The sequence below is a fragment of the Palaemon carinicauda genome, chromosome 26 (assembly GCF_036898095.1).
Source record: "Palaemon carinicauda isolate YSFRI2023 chromosome 26, ASM3689809v2, whole genome shotgun sequence".
Taxonomy (NCBI): Eukaryota; Metazoa; Arthropoda; class Malacostraca; order Decapoda; family Palaemonidae; genus Palaemon; species Palaemon carinicauda.
In genome coordinates, this window is record NC_090750.1 from 83,125,791 (window position 1) to 83,143,290 (window position 17,500).

A 17,500-nucleotide genomic window follows, 5' to 3' on the forward strand; every position below is an offset into this window, starting at 1 on the left:
GTGTGTGCGTGTGTGTGTGTGAATGTGTGTGAGGAGTGTGTGAATGTGTGTGAGGAGTGTGTGTGTGTGTGAATGTGTGTGAGGAGAGTGTGTGTGTGTGTGTGTGTTTGAAAGAGAGAGAGAGAGAGAGAGAGAGAGAGAGAGAGAGAGAGAGAGAGTAGTGTGATAACAGAAATAAATGTCGGGTGCTACTGCTCCTCAGAAATTTGTTTTATGAATACCAGCAGATAGACCCTTGCAGCAAAAAATATTATCCTTAAAAATAAAGAGTAAAAAATCGAGACAAGTTTATGTGTTGCCTTTGAAAGCATTTCAAGCTTGAAGATATCCAAGTTTGCTTTGAAAAGTTCCATGCAGATAAAGACAGACTTGCATATGCAGATGTGATCACTGGAAAATATTAAATATGCAGAAATGTCCGAAGGAATACATATTAGTTGTACAATGGTGCAATATACGATAAACCACAAAGACACACACAATATATATATATATATATATATACGCACACATGTATAATGCATATGTGTATGTATGCATTATATATTCAAATGCATACACACACATCTATATATATATATAAATATATATATATATATATATATACACATATAAACATATATATATACATACATACATATATATATATATATATACACACACACACATATATATATATATATATGTATATATATATGCATTAAAATTGGCAGCCAATACAGAAAATCTAAATAGAAAAAAATTACAAATTTAAGTCACGTGTACTATATATGTAATTCCAGCCAACTTAAAAAGCTGAGAGAACATTCCGAGAAACTTATAAAGCTGAGAGAACATTCCAGGAAACTTAAAAGTTGACAGAAAATTCCGGGAAATAAAAAAAAAAAAAACTGACAGAAAATGGATGATCTTTCTAATGACTTTTTTCTCTGTTATCTTTCACCAATTTCATTAGAATTTTCATCTCAATTTATTGGACATGTATAGATATTTCTAGCTATCACCCCTTTTTCTCGTTAGAAGAGATAACACTTCCGAATTGTATTTCGATTTACGTTCCAGATCGAACACAGTTAGGGTGACCAGCTGTGTTTTAAATGTTTTAAATGCCGATCATGAATGACAGAAGCAAGGGACAGTGACATTGCTCTAGCAAACAGGACAATGACCTAAGATCAGTGCCCAAGGCCCCTCTCCACACAAGCTAGGACCAGGGATACTAGAGACTGAGTTCTGAGCTGAAAAGGGTTTTTGCTGTTGCGCCAAAATGAAGGAAAACACTAGGTTTAAAGACCGCTCATAAATGGCAAAAGCAAGGGGACAGTGACATTGCTCTGGCAAACAGGACAATCCCCTAGAGACTGATCGACGCCCTAGCCCCCTCTCCACCCAAGCTAGGATCAGGCAGGGCCAGGCAATGGCTGCTGATGACTCAGAAGGTAGACCTATAGACTACCCCAAAACATCCCATCCTTAGCTCACAAGGATGGTGAGGTTGCAGACACTACAAGAAACTATAGAGTATGAGCGGGACTCGAACCCCAGTCTGGCGATCACTAGGCAAGGATGTTACTAAAAGATACGTCTTTTACAGTATTCCACTGACTAAAGAACACTGTTAGTAAAAACCGTAATTCCAATCGAAAATTCTCCGTGAAAAATATACTGTCCGTCCTCAACCGTATTTGAGTAAAATACATTAGACCGTAATTTTACCTTACATTGTTATTATCTTTTACTGGTTGGTGACCAAAAATATCATTCCTTTACGTCAAAATATTCGTTTTTAAAACGGTAAAAATCCTGGAATAAATGTTGCCAGACACTTGCCGTTTTTTTTTAATGCAAATTTTTAACAGTGAACATTACTTTAGTCTGCTGTAACTGACCCATAGCCATTTTAGTATATTTCCTCGGAGCCATTTCTTTTCTATAACAGCCATCCCTCTGCGTATCAGAAACGTAACGACAAGCATCATTACTAAACTTTGCCGAGTAAATATACAAGTCAGGACCAAACATTTTTCATATTCTGCCTTATTTCAACAAATCAAACTGGTTAGCGTCGTTGGGCCATTTTCAAAAGTTCAACTCTCGAGCAAACGTTAAAAAGTTATCTCCGGATGGAAGGGACTTCCACATCTGTAGCGATATTTGGGCCGTGAAGGCAGATGATAGAGTCAAACTTTGAAAATCATCCTCTGTAAAATCTTTGCAAATCAAAGGAGAATAAACGTTACAATACAAAAATATGAGATGCATTCCTACTACGGATCCAAAAATACGGATATAGCTTCATTACGGATCCAAAAATAACAGATCTAACACTACTATGGATTCCAAAACAACAGATCTATCCCTATTACGGATCCAATAATAATGGATCAATCACTATTACGGATTAAAAAATTACGCATCTATCCCTACTACGGATCCAAAAAATAACGGATCTATCCCTATTGCGGACCCAAAACTAACGGATCTATCCCTAGTACGGACCCAAAAAATAACGGATCTATCACTACTACGGATAAAAAAAATGACAAATCTAACCATATTACGGACCCAAAATTAACGGATCTATCCATACTACAGGTAAAATAATAACAGATCTATCACTACTGCGGATCCCAAAAATAACGGATCTATCACAACCAAGGATCCAAAAAATAACGGATCTATCCCTACTACAGATCCCAAAAACGGATCTATCCCCATTACAGCCCCAAAACTAACGGACCTATCACTACAACGAATCCAAAAATAACGAATCTATGACTTCAACGGATCCAAAAATAACGGATCTATCACTACAACGGATCCAAAAATAACGGACCTATCACTACAATGAATCCAAAAATAACGAATCTATGACTTCAACGGATCCAAAAATAACGGACCTATCACTACAACGGATCCAAAAATAACGGACCTATCACTACAACGAATCCAAAAATAACGAATCTATGACTTCAACGGATCCAAAAATAACGGATCTATCACTACAACGGATCCAAAAATAACGGACCTATCACTACAACGGATCCAAAAATAACGGACCTATCACTACAACGAATCCAAAAATAACGAATCTATGACTTCAACGGATCCAAAAATAACGGATCTATCACTACAACGGATCCAAAAATAACGGACCTATCACTACAACGAATCCAAAAATAACGAATCTATGACTTCAACGGATCCAAAAATAACGGATCTGTCACTACTAGGAATCCAAAATATAACGGATCTATCACACCACGGATCCCAAAAATAACGCATCTATCCCTACTACAGATCCCAAAAATGGATCTCTCCCTATTACGGACCCCAAATTAACGGACCTATCACTACAACGAATCCAAAAATAACGAATCTATGACTTCAACGGATCCAAAAATAACGGATCTATCATTTCCACGGATCCAAAAATAACGGACCTATCACACCACGGATCCCAAAAATAACGGATCTATCCCTACTACAGATCCCAAAAATGGATCTCTCCCTATTACGGACCCAAAATTAACGGATCTATCACTACAACGAATCCAAAAATAACGAATTTATGACTTCAACGGATCCAAAAAATAACGGATCTGTCACTACTAGGAATCCAAAAATAACGGATCTATCACACCACGGATCCAAAAAATAACGCATCTATCCCTACTACAGATCCCAAAAATGGATCTCTCCCTATTACGGACCCAAAATTAACGGATCTATCACTACAACGAATCCAAAAATAACGAATCTATGACTTCAACGGATCCAAAAATAACGGATCTATCACTTCCACGGATCCAAAAATAACGGATCTATCACTTCCACGGATCCAAAAATAACGGATCTATCACTTCCACGGATCCAAAAATAACGGATCTATCACTTCCACGGATGCAAAATATAACGGATCTATCTCCACTGTTGATCCAAAAATATGAATGAACGTCTGCATCAAAAGACACAAACACTGTAAATAAAAACAAATCTATAGAAAGTCAAACTTACACATACGTTTCCATTCATCTCTTTACTCTATCCTTTACAATTCTCTCTGGCATCAAGACCCGGCTTTCATTCCCTCTTCATATTCCCAGAATTCCAAGGGAATGGTTGTACAACTCTCCTGGAATTCGCTTAATCTTATCCTTCCTTCCCAACCCCAGCTAGCATCATTTTCCCCCCAGACTTTTTTCCTCTCTCTCTCTCTCTCCTCTCTCTCTCTCTCTCTCTCTCTCTCTCTCTCTCTCTCTCTCTCTCTCTCTCTCTCTCTCATCCTCCTTTTTATAAGGTTTCTATCTTCAATGGTTTATTTCCTTTCCTTCAGCCCCCTTTTCTGAGTAGGTAATGATGTTTTCGTCCATCTCTATGTCTTCATTTCTTTTACATGACTCCTCTGTTTATTTTGGTTTTCTCTTTAGATATTTACATGTCTCCTCCGTTTATTTCAGTTTCTCTTTATATATTTACATGTCTCCTCTGTTTATTTCAGTTTCTCTTTATATATTTACATGTCTCCACTGTTTATTTGAGTTTCTCTTTATATATTTACATGTCTCCACTGTTTATTTCAGTTTCTCTTCATGTATTTGCACGTCTCCTCTGTTTATTTTGGTTTCTCTTTATATATTTACATGTCTAATCCGTTTATTTCCGTTTCTCTTTATATATTCACATGTCTCCTCTGTTTAATTAAGATTCTCTTTATATCTTTACATGTGTTTATTTCAGTTTTTCGTTATATATTTACGTCTCCTCTGTTTACTTCAGTTTCTCTTTATATATTTACATGTCTCCTCAGCTTATTTCAGTTTCTCTTTATATATTTACATGCCTCCTCTGTTTATTTTGGTTCCTCTTCATTTCTCTCACGTCTACTCTGTTTATTCCCGTTTCTCTTTAAAATTCATTTCATCCGTTATTTCTATTCATATCTTCTTTCACCTCTCGCTTCAATTCTTTCCTTAGTGATAGTTTACCTTCTATTTTTATTATACTTTACTCTCTTCTCTTTTGCATATCAATTCCACAACTTTATTTCATTACCCTTTCATTTTTGTTTACCTTTATTTCACGTCTCCTTCCTCTTAGTTTACGATGGTCTTTCATCCAACATTTGCTTACCTTTTGATCCCATAAAGATCACTCTCTTCCTTCAATTTTCATCACTTACTCATATAACTCTTCAGTCGTCATTCCAGTTAGTAGCTTTTATTTCTATTTTCACCCAACCACATATTTACACTCTATTTCTCTCCCTTCCTACCTTCCTTTGTTCATTCAAAATGTATAGTTTCCAATTATATTTTTCCCTCATCATACACTTCACACTATTTGAGGTTAACCTTGTCGCTTTTGTTATTTTCTCAAACTTGCCCTCTACGTCCCCGTTCTACTCTCTCTCTCTCTCTCTCTCTCTCTCTCTCTCTCTCTCTCTCTCTCTCCTGGACATTTTTCCACTTATCACCCACTTTATACTATTTGAGGTTAACCTTCTCTCTAGTTATTTTCTAACTTAACCTCTACGTCACCGTTCTGCTCTCTCTCTCTCTCTCTCTCTCTCTCCTCTCTCTCTCTCTCTCTCTCTCTCTCTCTCTCTCTCTCTCTCATGATATTTTTTCACTTATCACCCACTTTATATACTATTTGAGGTTACCCTCTCCTTTTCTTTTTTTTCCCAAACTTGACCTCTACGTCACCGTTCTATTCTCTCTCTCTCTCTCTCTCTCTCTCTCTCTCTCTCTCTCTCTCTCTCTCTCTCTCTCTCTCTCTCTCTCTATCATATCACCAATATTATACTATTTGAGGTTAACCTCTCTTTTGTTATTTTACCAAACTTGCCCTCTACGTCACCGTTATACTCTCTCTCTCTCTCTCCTCTCTCTCTCTCTCTCTCTCTCTCTCTCTCTCTCTCTCTCTCTCATATCACCAATATTATACTATTTGAGGTTAACCTCTCTTTTGTTATTTTCCAAAACTTTCCCTCTATGTCACCGTTCTACTCTCTCTCTCTCTCTCTCTCTCTCTCTCTCTCTCTCTCTCTCTCTCTCTCTCTCTCTCTCTCTCCTGGAAATTTTTCAACTTATACCCCACTTTATACTATTTGAGGTTAATCTTCTCTCCTTTTGTTGTTATTTTCCCAACCACCTATCACCCACTTATACTATTTGGAGTTAACCTTCTCCTTCTGTTATTTTCTCAAACTTGCCCTCTATGTCACCGTTCTACTCTCTCTCTCTCTCTCCTTGACATTTCACACCATATCACCCACATTATACTATTTGAGGTTAACCTCATCTTCTTTTGTTATTTATTCAAACTTGCCTTCGACGCCACCGTTCTACTCTCTCTCTCTCTCTCTCTCTCTCTCTCTCTCTCTCTCTCTCTCTCTCTCTCTCTCTCTCTCTCTCTCTCCACCCCTGGACAAGTGGATCGAGGGTTATCATGGATGAGGAGAACCTATCTGAGGAAAGGTTGTTGATTCGTGCTCCCAATCGATACCAGGTATGTTGTCGTTCACTTACCTTGTTTGAGTTAGGTCTTCCGCCACCATATCCTTACGCTGTTCTCGGAAGAAACCCTTTTCTCTCTCATTGGAGGGGAACAATTTTCTGGTAGGTTTGTACTTTATTTTTATAGCAACGAGGTGTCTCATATTCTTGGTAATGCTATATATCATAAACATAATTTCCCGCTATTATATTTTATGCTTTTATAATTCTAGCATTACTTTTTTTCGCTACGTCTTTCCTATTTCTAGAGGTTTTTAACATTGCTAGCGTTATCTTCGTGAATATGTCCGTACTGCAAAGCCTTCCAATATTTATTTCCGCCAACAAAGTTGAGAGGAGGTTATGTTTTCACCCGATGTTTGTTCGTTTGTTTGTTTTTGAACAACTTCCTGGCCACAATTTTAATCATAGAGTGGTGAAACTTTCAGGGATTAATTGTTACGTTGAGACGTGGAAATTATTCTATTTTGAAAATCCTAGGTCAAAGGTCAAGGTCAAGGTCGACCAAATTAACCCTAACCTCAAAAAATAAGCTGCCGTGGCGGAGGGCTGCACTCACAGAGTGCTTTTCTACTCTAGTTTCCACTATTTTAATTTTCTTTCACGTTTGACGCTTCTTCGTGTATGTGACATACTTTCTATATTCCTATCCTGTCTATTGTTTTCCCAAGGTCTACTCTATATATACCTTAACTATCCAATATTCTTTGAACAACTTACATAATCAACATATCTTTTCTATTTCACATTTTAAATTCATATCTGGTGACAGATTATATATATATATATATATATATATATCTATATATATATATATATATATATATATATAGATATATATATATATATATATATATATATATATATATATATAGATATATATATATCTATATAGATATAGATATATATATATATATCTATATAGATATAGATATATATATATATATATATATAGATATATATATATATAGATATATATATATCTATATAGATATATATATATATATTTATATATATATATATATATATATGCTTCTGCCTCAGCCAATTATTATAACCTTTATTTCTAATCAAGAAGTATAATCACATCGTAACAATCATCTCATACTTCTATCCTTCTTTTACTTAAGAGAAACTTCATGTTCACTTCATTGCGAACGTTTTTATGTGTACGTGAGAGAGTGCGTATCTCTTTTTCTTTTAACGTTGCCTTTGTTTTTGCATTTCGCTTAAACAGTTGACAGATTCTTCCAAATGATGCTTTGTTTTTCAATTTTCGTAATAAATAGGTTTTAATCTAAATGATAATTAATTACCTACTCTATATAAGAAATATAGCTGACCAATGACAATGTAAATAGCCTATAGGTTAAATTTCCTTTAATTTGGTTATCTATACTTAAAAAAAAAAAAGATAACGTCAATTTCATCACTGGAGAACAGCAATTGACATTCATATATACTGTATGTATGTATGTTGGTATGTGGACACACATGTATGTATATATACATACACACACACACACACACACACACATATATATATATATATATATATATATATATATATATATATATATACATATATGTGTAAGTACACAAATGTGATTTTGCATCAAATACTTCAACAAAAATAAAATATTACATTAACGAATACATAAAAATATAACTGAAAAAGAATATAGGCATCTACAACAAAGAAAAATAATTCCCCAAAAAACACCCAACAGGTAAGGAAAAAGTGTGAGGAAGAGAAATTCCTCAACAGAATCGGCATTAGGCCTCCTCCTTCAAGAGCCCTACGAGGCTTTTTAAGAAGATCAACACGGTACCTTCAAAGGCGAAACTCGCTTTGAGAATCTAATAACATCATTCCAACATAGGATTCGTCTCACGGAAATGATATGAGAAGATTCCAACCATATTAGATGAGGAAAAAAAAAACATCTTTCACTGCATAATAAGAAAATAATGCACAACATGAATATATTTCTTCATATTTGTGTCCCGAGACAAGAATTTCCATACACAGTGTAAAAAATTTGCCCTAAAACAGTATAAATACTGGAATTTCCATATACATAGTGTTAAAAATTTGCCCTAAAACAGTATAAATACTGGAATTTTCATATACATAGTGTTAAAAATTTGCCCTAAAACAGTATAAATACTGGAATTTTCATATACATAGTGTTAAAAATTTGCCCTAAAACAGTATAAATACTGGAATTTCCATATACATAGTGTTAAAAATTTGCCCTAAAACAGTATAAATACTGGAATTTCCATATACATAGTGTTAAAAATTTGCCCTAAAACAGTATAAATACTGGAATTTTCATATACATAGTGTTAAAAATTTGCCCTAAAACAGTATAAATACTGGAATTTCCATATACATAGTGTTAAAAATTTGCCCTAAAACAGTATAAATACTGGAATTTTCATATACATAGTGTTAAAAATTTGCCCTAAAACAGTATAAATACTGGAATTTCCATATACATAGTGTTAAAAATTTGCCCTAAAACAGTATAAATACTGGAATAAATATTACCAGCCATTTATCGTTTTAAGACGGATATATAGACGTAACGGAGTGATATCACGGTCACCAGACCGTAAAAGATAATAACAAAGTAGGGTAAAATTACGGTCGCCTGTATTTTACAGAAATACGGCTTTGAAAAAAAAATAATTTATTTCGGTTGAACTCGGTGAATTAGAATAAATCTATTTTCTTTTGTGGAAACGCCAGTAAGAGTAAGGAGCGGGGCTTAAGGTTTTGTTGGTTAGTCGTGTTCGATAAGTATTATACCAACCGTGTGGTTGGTACTGTACCAACCGTGTGTCACACGATCGTACATAAATTATTTTGTATATATTATGCTTGTATCTGCGCTCTTCCCTCGCACTAAAAAGAACCAGAATAGACATGTTGGCGTGTCGCCTATGTAACATTGTCATTTTCTCGAACATGTATTTTCCTGTTGCCTTGAGGTTTTGTATATAAAGGAGAGTGTTCTTTAATAAAGATACTCAGTTGATTGCATCCTGCCTTTGAGTTCACAACCCTCTCTCGGCTCGTTACAGTACAGTATTCATTCTGGCGTTCAAACTTCGTTTAAAGTTTAAAGTGTATCGTTGTGGTAATCAGTATTTGATAAGGTTCTTGTGTTTATGTTGACCAGGCTGACATGAGCCTTTTTATTGTTTATATATGACATATCTGTTTTTGACGTTGTTAATAGTTTATCTAGGACATGTCTGTTTTGACGTTGTTACTGTTTTTAGAATGATTTATTGTTAATTTATTCTCATTTATTTATTTCCTTATTTCCTTTCCTCACTGGGCTATTTTTCCCTATTGGAGCCCTTGGGCTTATAGCATCTTGCTTTTCCAACTAGGGATGTAGCTTGGCTAGTAATAATAATAATAATAATAATAATAATAATAATAATAATAATAATAATAATGGTAATGTGTTCTTAAGCATATATTACAAGCTGCTTATAAAATGAAAACTTCAGAAGTTTTCAGATATGGTTGATGTTGAATATTGCAGATTGTGTGGGAGTGACTTTCCGTAATGCAAGAACGCAAATGCAAAAAAATAAATATTGTTTTTTGTTTTTGGTGTTTATTGTTCTTACGAAGTGCAAGTACAAATGAAGTATATTTTTTACGGAGAATTTCCCATTGAAATTACGTTTTATTTATTGTTTAACATTGCAGAAGTTTATAAGATTGTTGTGAAATGGTCCTGATATTCCTTGAGAACTTTTCTTTTGTTTACCCGGCAAAGTAAAATCGTATTCAAATCTCCAACAATTTGCATATTACTGCAAGATCTCAAAGCGACATTATCTCAGTGCTTCAGAAACTACTGTTAAGGTTATATAACCTTGCATCGTAGTAATTGTGATAAATGACACTTTTAAAGGTTTAAAAGCCGCTCATGAATGGCATAGGCAAGGGACAGTCACACTGTCCTAGCTAGCAGGACAATGCCCAAGAGACTGACCATATATATATATATATATATATATATATATATATATATATATATATATATATATATATATATATATATATATATATATATATATATATATATATATACACGTTTGATCAGCACCCAACCCTCCACCCAAGCTAGGATCAGGGAGGGGCAGTCAATGGCTGGTAATGGTTAAGCAGGTAGACCTACATGCTCCCCTCAAACTCCCATCCTTAGCTCACAAGGATGGTGAGATTGCAGACACTACAAGAAACTATCGAGCTTGAGCGGGACTCGAACCCCAGTCCCGAGATCGCCATGCAGGCCACCACAATTCTTACAGAGGAAAATATTGATAAAACAAGACGAAGGAAAAAAAAAAAAACACTATTAGCAGTTTTTGTAAAAAAAAAAAATATTCAGGGAACGTTTGCTCTTAAATATTTCACATACGTGTCATACATATTTATGTAAGAACAACTGATACTTCACTTCATAAGACGTAGAACATAGTACAATTGGATACAGTAATTTATGGTACACCTCGGTCTGAGGAAATGCACCTTGACACATCCTTACTGCACGGTGAGTAACCAAACGGATATTATAGGGAGAGGTGGCAAAATTAGTGGGTGGAGCTAAATACAGGAACTCGCTCCATTTTCTCAGAGCGAGGTGTACCAGGAATTCCTGAGGCCAACTGTACATCAGCTTAATTTTCATGCAATCCAATCGTTAGACTAACAGGATAAAGCCATATAATGCTATACCAGTGAAGAGAAAAGGAAAAGACCATATCATACTAAAATATGCTCACGTGTGTCAAATATATATATATTTTTTCTTAAAGTGTGCCTTCCTAACTATAAAAACCTTATGACTAATCGTACGATGCTTAGTATAGCTTCTTGTGTGTTAAGCAGGGTTTACACGGTCGAACGGTTCGTCGAACTCGGTTGTCGAACCTGCTTGTCAAACGGTTTGAAAAGGTGGAGTCAGCCACAAATGCATAAGGTTTGTGAACATTGTACCCCGCCCACAAAAGTCAGGCGAGAACAGACTTTCTTCGAACCGTTCGACGAACGTGTTCGACAACCAAATACTCCGATCACACACTCGAACATCACTTCAAACACTTGTCTGTCGAACCGTTCGACCGTGTAAACCCGCCTTTATCGACGCAACCAATGTAAGATACTGAACCTTTTAAGAAACATTTTTCTCTTAACGTGTCTTGCAACTACTGAACTTTATCATATTCGTGCAATCCTTCAATCAAAAACTGAACTTCATCATATTCGTGCAATCCTTCAATCAAAAACTGAACCTCATCATATTCGTGCAATCCTTCAATCAAAAACTGAACCTCATCATATTCGTGCAATCCTTCAATCAAAAACTGAACCTCATCATATTCGTGCAATCCTTCAATCAAAAACTGAACCTCATCATATTCGTGCAATCCTTCAATCAAAAACTGAACTTCATCATATTCGTGCAATCCTTCAATCAAAAACTGAACTTCATCATAATTCGTGCAATCCTTCAATCAAAGTCTTAGCCCCAATATCTTGATTACTAAATTCCCTTTTTCAGGGTTTACTCCTTTATCTGTTTCTTTTGGCAATCTCATCTTCAGTAAACATCGAGAAAGGCAATCATCACTTCCAGCTATAAAATTCAATCAACCGGTCATTTCTAGATAATAAAGGAACGCGTACGCGACCCGTCAAAAATGACAGCTAATTATTTAGATAGATCCACACACAGATTCAAAACCCTTCCCATCCCATCCCCCTTTCCTAACTACAACACCCTAGTTTGGGCAATTTATGGGAGATTGTTGATTTTCGAGTGGTTGCCGTTCAGCGTGACAGAAATATATATATATATATATATATATATATATATATATATATATATATATATATATATATATATATATATATATATATATATATATTATAAATGATTCCCACTTATTGGTTAATATCACTATAACCACTTTCTCGATTCTTAATATTTAATCCTATTTCTTATTCTTCTTAGTATTATATCTATATTATGCTTCCTTTTATGCCCGCATTCCCAGTTCATGTTTTCTCAATATGCAGTTTAAAGGTTTAAAGGCCGCTCATGAATAGCAGAGGCAAGGGACAGTGACATTGCCCTATCAAGCAGGATAATGCCCTTGAGACCGACCATATATCATATGATCAGCGCCCAAGACCCCTTTCCACCCAAGCTAAGATCAAGGAGGGTCAGGCAATGGCTGCTGATGACTCAACAGATAGACCTACGGGCTTCCCTCATCCTTAGCTCACAAGGAGGGTGAGGTTGCAAAGACTATAGTGAGGTTGCAACGACCAATGAAACTAACGAGTTTGGGCAAGGCTCAAACCCCAGTCTGGCGTTCACAAGTCAGGGACGTTACCACATTTACATCTCTTTTATTTCAAGACAATTGTGAACTTCAAATGAGAAAGCCTTCGCTTCTCCTTTATTACTTACAATTTCTTTCAACTTCTCAACAATTTGTCCTGACTTCTCGACCATTTTCCGGACTTCCCAATCAAACATTTTTGAACTTCGCCATTTTACGATATTCTTTGCCGTTTACTTGCAAGAAAAATTTGAATATTGTCTGGCTGAAGAAAAAGCAAGGAATATTGTTGGTTTCACCTAGACTGAGGAACATACAGGAAGGAAGGGAATAGATGAAAAGAAATAAAATTATATTATAGGCGTAATTTTAATCGGATATCCTCCGTAAAAATATACTATTCTCAGCTGTATTTCAGTAAAATACAGGAGACCGTAAATTTCCCGTAATTTGTTATTTTACGATTTCATGACTGTAATATTACTCCTTAACGTCAATATATCCGTTTTTAAAACGGAAAATGCCTAGCAACATTTATTCAAGGATGTTTAGAGTTTTTAACGGCAAAATTATAACAAGTGTAAATTTAAAAATTTGCCGCAAAAAAAAAAAAAAAAAAGGGGGATAAAATTTCTGGAATAAATGTTACCACGTATTTCCCGTTTTAAAAACGGATATATTATCATTAAGGATTGATATTACAGTCACCAACCCTTAAAAGATAATAACAAAGTAAAGTAAAATTACGGTCACCTGAATTTTACTACAACTGTATATTTTTTTACGGAGAATTTCCTATAAAAATTACGATCTTCTTTCAACAGTGTAGAATGAGGAAAAAAAAAGAGTAATGAAGTTATCAATGAAAGCCCCGAACAACAAAAACAAATATATAAAAAAGACGAAAAAGAGTGAAATGAGTATCGGGGGTCATTTGTAGTGCCCTGACAAAGATGAATGAAGCAATAAAGATGATTGTAGTGGGACCGCCGTTCAAATGGCAGGGAATGAGTAAAAGGTAAAGCGGGCGGAGCAATCACCTTGGACATGCATGGTACGAACACACAAAGAGAAATAAATGGGCCTCTCTAAGACAGCTGATGACGGAGGTGGACATAACAAAGTACGCAAATACACGCACATATATATAACATGTTTTCTTTTATGGGGCGTCTTAAGAAGTGTACATACTGTGTTTATAATTATGCACACACATACAGTATATAAATCCTGTCCATATACACAGTATATATATATATATATATATATATATATATATATATATATATATATATATATATATATATATATATATAAATAAATATATATATATATATATATATATATATATATATATATATATATGTGTGTGTGTGTGTGTGTGTGCGTGTGTGTGCGCGCGCGCGCGTACGTACCAGCCGAAGTATAAGGGCTGATCTGTTTTTGGTTTCGTTTAATGACCTTTTCAAGAATTATATTAAACTGTTAGATTACAGTTAGAAAAAATAAATAAAAACAGCTGTGTTTTTTTATTCATTCCGTACCTCTGCTTCGCTTGGAACAGGTAAAGTTGGCTGTGCTAGGTGATTAAAATGTAAAAAATAGCTGAAGACGAAAGAGATCACTGCAAAGTGTTAGGAAAATGGTTTGAGCTTTGGATACGTTTGGCTCCCAAAGAAAAATATTAATGTATTAACCCTAGGAAAGAGTAATCGATGAAGAAAATCGTTGGCTAAGTTATTTAATAGTTCAGAGATGGATAAGCAAGTTGATTGATGCAACGGTGATAGGTAGAGTGGTTCAAGGATACCTCATCATTATTTAATTGAATTTGGAAAGAAGGTGATAATCCAGCTGTCATTGTAATCAATAAAACCATGACTGATATAAAGGAAGTAAATACACTATAGATATATAGAAAAAATCATCCAAGGCTAAAGATGTAGAGGTAGACTTTATAGATGAAGCAAAGGTAAAATTTACATATTGGCTTAAAGGGTTCCAAAGGGGAATTTGTGGATATCAGACACATGGAAAAGGTAATAAAAATAGTAAAGTTCAGGGAAAAGGAAAATAGATATATTGAAGGAAAAAATGGATTGCTTGGGTCCAAATATTACTGATGAGTATATCATTTACAGCTGCACAAGAAATCGAAACTATTTTTAAGAATCATCGAATACATGATGTGATATCCTGCAATTCATAAAAGGAAACAGATTTTAACATATTTTATTGCATTTCTCTATAGCTTCCAAAATGGAAATATTATATGGGGCTCCCAATAGTCAGGGACACCTGGATACAATAACAATTTCTACATTATTCCCTAAAGTTATATCTATAATACCCTATAAGTTAATACCCTAGCCTTTCTACTGTGCTATCAATCAGTGTTTTTTATCAAATAATAATAATAATAATAATAATAATAATAATAATAATAATAATGATAATAATAATAATAATAATAATAATAATAATAATACTCGTATATGAAACATGAACAATGGGCTATTACAAAGGAAATTGATGAAAACATGTTATTAATAAATTGATAACTTTGTGAGCATAGGCCCACCTATAAACCTACTTTAGTTTTCTTCTTCACCAGATTAACAAAGTATAATTGTTTGTTTGTTTGAGAGAGAGAGAGAGAGAGAGAGAGAGAGAGAGAGAGAGAGAGAGAGAGAGAGAGAGAGAGAGAGAGAGACCCAAACCATAACCACTCTTGTTCAAGTACATTTCCACAGGTAGTAATGATCATCATACATCTGGCATATTCTTAAGACTATTTACAGAACACTCATTACTCCGATATTAAAGTTTTACGAGTAATTACAGCCACTGTCTCCGCCATAACGTGCTGCGTGATAATTAATTTCCTACTAAAGAAAATCATGTTAACATTTAAGAAAGGAATTCAGTTTCCCAGAAAACAAATAGAAAACAGACTTGTTCTTAGTAATATGTTTATCATTAAACAGGAATAAAACGAATCATATGCTGATATAGTAATAACAGTAAATAAGTAAACATTAATACCTTATAGTATGTACTAAGATGATTCCAAGCTGTTTATTACTATACATATCAAAATCCTCTTTAGTATGAAACAAAAACTAACAACAATCGCAGTTTATTATTATTATTATTATTATCATTATTATTATTATTATTATTATTATTATTACTAGCTAAGCTATAACCCTAGTTGGAAAAGCAAGATGTTATAAGCCCCAGGGCTCCACCAGGGAAAAATAGTCCAGTGAGGGAAGGAAAAAATAAATAAATAAACGATATAAGAAGTAATGAATTAAAATGAAATATTTTAAAAACTTTAACAACATTGAAGCATTATCTTAATGATTTCAAAACTGATATTTATAAGTTGTATCTGTGCATTTTTCGTTGTATCAGCTGTGTTATGCAAAGATTTATGGTTGGATTAAATTAGTATAATTATTAATACTAGCCAAGCTACAACCCTGGTTTGAAAAGCAGAATGCTATAAGCCCAAGGACTCAAACAGGGAAAAATAGCCCAGCGAGGAAAAGAAATAATGAAATAAACAAACTTCAAGAGAAGTAATGAACTATTGAAATAAATATTTTTTAAGAACAGTAACAACATTAAAATAGATCTTTCATATATAATCTATAAAAAATAAAAAACAAGAGGAAGAGAAAAGATAAAATAATGTGCCCGAGTGTATCCTCAAGCAAGCTAACTCTGCCCCCAAGAGGCTATAGAGGCTATAGTAGCTGCTTTACCCAAATATTTTTTATCGAATTGAATCTGGCGACTTTGCTGGCTAGTCACCATTGAGAACTAGAGAATTGTTCTTGAATGAATAAGATGGCCAATCAGGAATTATTTGTTTGGCTATGACCGAGTAATTTGATTAAGAGCATACTCCAAACTTACGAACATTCGACTTCCAAACATTCGGAAATACAAGCACAAATTCAACTGAAAATAACAAAAATATGATAAAGGAATACTGTAATAAAAAAATATATAATTTAATACAGTGAGCAAATAGACATTTTCAATAACCTAATATTTATTTTATATGAAATCTATTTGTTGGCCTTTGTAGCTGGAAATCATAAGCCTGGAATACAGGTTTAGGCTTTTCCTAGCCCAAAATTTAACAAAATTGAACTTACAACTCAACTTACAAACAGTTTCTTGTAACCCATTAAGTTGATAAGTTGAGGACGTACTGTATTATGACGAGCTAACCTGGTCCACTTTCAGTCATTCATTCCGAAAACGCAGCCGAGATTCTAATATTTCCTCGAAAATGATGATTGTGGTACTTTTAAATTTTATAATTATGAGATATATTACCCGAGTATTATTATGAGAGATATTTTAACTAACTTTCATAACAATAAATGCTGTCGTTAGAAGAAAAAAACTAAATAAATTTTGATAACGTTTTCTCTCTTTCCTTGTTAAATTTTTGGAAAATAATGATAAATCTTATATCAACCATTAACTAGTTTATTTTACGTGCAAAATAGGTACCGCCGAATTTTATTAGTGTTTAGTAAAAGAAGATTTGGTTATCTAGTATTTCCAAGAAG